Genomic DNA, 5,335 nt, shown 5'->3' with positions numbered 1-5,335 from the left:
CTGTTTTGCGATGGGTGTCTGCGCAGCAGGGGCAGCCTGTCCATTTTCGGCGCGGGTCGGGGGGGGCGGTGGGAGTAGCCCAGCAGCACTGGGTTCCGGCTGTGTGTTGGTAGGTGGTTGCAGGTTGCGGGCGGGTAGGCGGCGTTCACCGCGAGGCGGGGCCTGCTGTTCAGCAGCCCGTCTCCCGGCAACGGACGCAAAACTGACTCCTGGCTGCACTTTTTTGGCGGCCTTGCCACGCTTGCGGGATTTGAATGCGTTACAGCCCCTGTAGCTGGCAACATGCGGCTCACTGCAGTTGCAGCATTTGGGCTGTTCGTCGCGCTTTTTTACGCAATCACGGCTTTGGTGTGCACCTGCACACTTTACGCAACGCGCGGGCATGGTGCAGTTGTGTGCAACATGGTCTAAGCCTTGGCAAGAGTAACACTGAAGCCTCTTGCCTTTGGCCTTGAGTAGTTCGACTGAGACGTCGATGTCCGCAATTTTGTCGAGTTGGAAGATTTTCCTGTTGTCCTCGTTGTCCACTAGGACGACAAGGAACAACGGCATCTTTTTGTGCGTACGCGGCGATGTCATTAATTCTACCGTGCGCGCGGAAAAACCCGACTCCGCGAGTTCTTGTTTAAGGTGGGCAGGGTCCATCTTGATTGGCAGGTGGCGTATGACCACCTTTAGTAGCTTCAGGGACTCGGTGTTGTGGGTATAGCAATGGAGTCCCTGATCCCTAACGAGATCCATGAGCTTTTTGTGCTCGTCTATGGATGTTGGGAGGATCTTGTAGACGTTATTCGCTTGGACTTTGAATGATTTTACTTCCACCACTTCTTTAATCATGCGGCGGAGGTCCATGAACTCGTCGTCCCACGTCACGACTACTGGAGGGGGGCGTGTGTGTTTACGTGCTGGGGCGGCGGGTTCCGCTTCCATGACAACTTCGGTTGCCTCTGCGAACCGATTTGATGTGGCTGGCGGTGGGGCGAGCACCTTCTCCAGCCTTTTGGGCTTGGCAGTGTGCCGCCGGTTTGGTACGGTAAAACCGTCTTCCTCGGCTGCAGGGGGCGCTGTGGGGGCGTCTGCAGCAGCAGCCTTCTTTTTTGTTTGGCGCCCTTCAGGCGCGGTTACTGCGGTTTGTTCCTCAGAGTCAGAGGTGGCTGGTCGTTTCCGTGATGCCTGTTGCACATCCATCGGCATTTCTGCCGATAGAAGTGTCCCCAGGTTGGCTTCAGGAATTTCTAGTAGAACTGGCCCAGCGCGCCCGCCGCCCCCCTATATAGACTCTGGCCCGCCCTCCCCCCACCACGCGCAACCGAGGGCATATAAGCGCAGCACGGAGGCGCGCGGGCCCGTTGTCAAGGCAGCACCGGACGCCGCGCCGCACCTAACCTCCACGCACGCCGCTCCGCTACCGCTACCGCTACCGCTACCGCCATGGCCCGCACAAAGCAAACGGCCCGCAAGTCCACCGGCGGAAAGGCGCCGCGCAAACAGCTCGCCACCAAGGCGGCGAGGAAGAGCGCGCCCGCCACCGGAGGCGTCAAGAAGCCCCACCGCTACAGGCCGGGCACCGTCGCCCTGCGAGAAATCAGGCGCTACCAGAAGAGCACAGAGCTGCTCATCCGCAAGCTGCCATTCCAGCGCCTAGTGCGCGAGATCGCCCAGGACTTCAAGACCGACCTGCGCTTCCAGAGCTCCGCAGTCATGGCCCTGCAGGAGGCCAGCGAGGCCTACCTCGTCGGCCTCTTCGAAGACACCAACCTGTGCGCAATCCACGCCAAGCGCGTCACCATCATGCCCAAGGACATCCAGCTCGCGCGCCGCATCCGCGGCGAGCGCGCCTAAACCGCGCCGCGGCACCGCACCGCACAAACAAAAACGGCCCTTTTCAGGGCCACTAACATCTCTCCGTCGCGAGCAAACTTTGTCGGTCGCCTGCCTCTCGCCCCGCAACCCAAAAACAAAAACCACCACTTCCCGTCCGTCCGCCACACCCGCTCACTCTGCCTGCCTGCTAGCAGCGCGCAACAATCACACATCATCCCTCCCCGGCGCTCAAAGCGCACAATACCCAACGGCCGACGTCACACCGCACGGGTGGCTGGCCGGCCGCCGCTTTCGTTTCGAAAACAAAAAAACCCGCACTCCACTCCGACGGCCAACGGCCAGGCAGGCGCGCTCGCTCGCTCTACACGCCACCGAAATCCCCGCCGACTCCTTCCACATCTCAACGTGCCCCCCGTTGCAAAACATAACACACACAAAGGAACAAAACAAAACAAAGACCAGACACGACTCGACTCGACAAGACAGACATCCGAGAAGAACGAACGCAGGCAAGCCAACCAACGTATTCAAACAAAACAACGTGACAGAAAACCAACCGTCGGCCGCCGCCACAAACACGGCGACAATCAACCACGACAACAACAACACCGCTTACCGCTACCGCCGCCCACACCCGCCACCGACCCCCGCAATCCAACCACCACGGCACGCAAACAGCATCCCCACGGGCATACAGACAGACACCCACACCAAACGCAACACGACAATCAAAACCTTCCCCGACGTGCTTTGATGGCCCTGAGAAGGGCCGTTTTGGGCCGCGCGTCTCTTGCGCGCCACTAGACGACGACGGGGGGTGGGGACGACGGAGTCAAGCGCCAAACCCTTCCTTTCCCATCTCTTTCTCCTCTACTCTACTTCTTCTTCTTGGGCGAAGCCTTCGCCTTAGACGGCGTCGTCGCCTTCTTCGGGCGCGGCGCCTTCGGCTTCTTCGTCGGAACCTTGGCGGCCTTCTTCGCCTTCGACGGCGACTTGGCCTTGGCCGGCTTGGCCGCAGCCGCCTTCTTCGCACCCGCGGGAGCGGCCGACGCCGCAGACGCCTTCTTGGCGGCGCCCGCCTTCCGACCGGTCGCCGCCTTCACGCCACCAGCCTTCTTTGCGCCGGCCGCACGGGCGCCCTTCTTCTCCTTGCTGGCCGGAGCGGCGCGCTTCTTCTTGGCACCGCCAGCACGAGCCTTGCCGCCCTCGGCCGCCCCCCCGCCGCCGGCGCCGGCAAGCTTGAACGAGCCGGACGCGCCCTTCCCCTTCGTCTGCACCAGCTCGCCCGCCACGACGGCCGACTTGAGGTACTTCTTGATAAACGGCGCCAGCTTCTCCGCGTCCAGCTTGTAGTGCGCGGCTATGTACTTCTTGATCGCCTGCAGCGACGACCCGCCGCGCTCCTTCAGACTCTTGATGGCGGCCGTCACCATCTCAGAGGTGCGCGGGTGCGCAGGCTTGGCGCGCGGCTTCTTCGCAGACGACGCAGACTTGGCCTTCTTCGTCGTGCCGGTGGCGGCGGGTGCCGCAGCAGTCTCGTTCGTAGCCGCCTGATCTGCCATTTCGACGACGCGCGTAACACACAGCGAGAGCGAGCGGGACGGCAGGCACGCAAGCACAGCACAGCAGCAGAGCAGAGAATCACAAGGCCCAGCCAGTGTCGCGGGCGGGCGCGGACGGCCGAGAGAGCGGCCGCCACTCTGCGCGCCGCCGCGCCGCGCCTCCCGCGCTTGCTACCGCCCAACGTCCGACAGCCTGTGCGGAGCAGCCCCAAACCTGCGCCACAACCGCCCGCGCCTTTCAAACCACCGAGGATGGGGCTACACACAGCCACACCACAGTCGCCAACCAGTCGCCACGGCAGCGCCGCAAACCACGGCCAAACTGCAGCTACCGCGCGCTACAGCCTGGGTCGGCCCGCCGAGAATCGCCGCCCCCGCCCAAATGCCGCCCCCACAGCCCCAGCCGACGACCCGCCACAATGGCCAAACCTTCGGCAAAACTCCCACACCGTCGCCGCGGCAGCCCGGCCAGCGCGGCCGGCGCCACAGCCACACAAGCCGAGGCGTGCGGCGATGACGGCCGTGCAAACGCGCCTCCGCCGCCCCATCGCCTTCCGTCGCCCTCCCGCCGTTTCCCGATCGGCCCGCAGCCGTCGGGCCACATCGCGCGCCGTCCTCCTCCTCTCGCCCGCCAACATTCACAGCCGTTTCTCAACAATTGCCCGCCGCAAACGGACGCCGCCTGCGCAACAGGCGCCGCCGCCCCTCGCCGCTTCCGACCCGACCCAACCCCTCGACCGAGGCAAACCGCAATCCGAATCTACAGACCAACCCAATCTGCCGTCAAGCACACACGACAGCCGACCTTACACGTTACGCGTTACACATTACGTTTACACGTCTACGTTAGGTTAGGTTAGGTGGACGTGGGTTAGGTTAAGGGGACTTGGGTTAGGTTAAGCGTCAAACTTAGGTTAAGCATTCAAACACGTCAGGCGTCAGAGGTTAGGTTAGGTTAGGTTAGGTTAGGTTAGGTTACACGTTAGGTTAAGGGGTCAGTGCTAGGTTAAGAAGCGTCAAACGTAGGTTAAAAAAGCGTTCAAACGTGAGGCGTGAGCCGGACAGCTTACCTTACGTAGACGTTAGGGGCTCACAGGCTGAGCTCACCTCGCCACACCACAGGTTCGGTTCGGTTCGGTTCGGTTCGCTCGGCTCAGCGTAAAGCGCCGAGGTCAGGGTTACGTTCGTTCACCTTCGGGCGCCACACTTTCGGTTGAAAGGTCGCGACGGGACGACGTCGGCAGGCACGCCGCAAACGAACAAAAACGTACAGACGACGTCGGAAACCGCCGACAGACGGGGGAGCAGCACGACCACGACCAGACACCGAGCGCGAACGAGACACACGCGAACCACCCCCACCGGCCAAAGGGCACCACACAACAACCCAGAGCACCACGTGTCGACACCAGAGCAACCCGCCGCTCACGCGACATGGCTGGCACCGAAGGGCAACCGCCCGCAACTGCGCTTTCCGCGCCGGCCCGGATGCACGTCGTGCTACAACAACACCACTACCGTACACAGCCGCTGTTCACAACATCACTATCAATGGCGCGCCCGCGGCTCGCCGCCGTCGCAGTCGCAGCCCCAACGCCAGCACTTTTGCACCACCATTCACACGCACCGCAACACAGCTCGCCGACACAGCCGAACAAAACAAACACCACACAACAACAGCAACAACGCCGCCGCCTCTACTTGTGCCGGCGACCCACCCCGCCGATGGCGCACCTTTCGCCAGCCGGCAATCGACACACACGCACCCACCCACCGGGGCCCAGTGCAAAAAAAAAACAAAAAAAAACACACAAAAACAAAAAAACAAAACAACACAAACGACACGGGAAGCGCACACCGCCACTTCGCGCGCACGCCACCAACCAGTCGTCGTCTCAAAATAACAAACACAAACAAAATAAACTAACAACTAGGGCAACACAAAACAA

The sequence above is a fragment of the Schistocerca serialis genome, unplaced genomic scaffold, assembly GCF_023864345.2.
Source record: "Schistocerca serialis cubense isolate TAMUIC-IGC-003099 unplaced genomic scaffold, iqSchSeri2.2 HiC_scaffold_70, whole genome shotgun sequence".
NCBI classification, from domain to species: Eukaryota; Metazoa; Arthropoda; class Insecta; order Orthoptera; family Acrididae; genus Schistocerca; species Schistocerca serialis.
The sequence above is the reverse complement of the archived record's forward strand: the minus strand, read 5'-3'. Positions refer to the sequence as shown.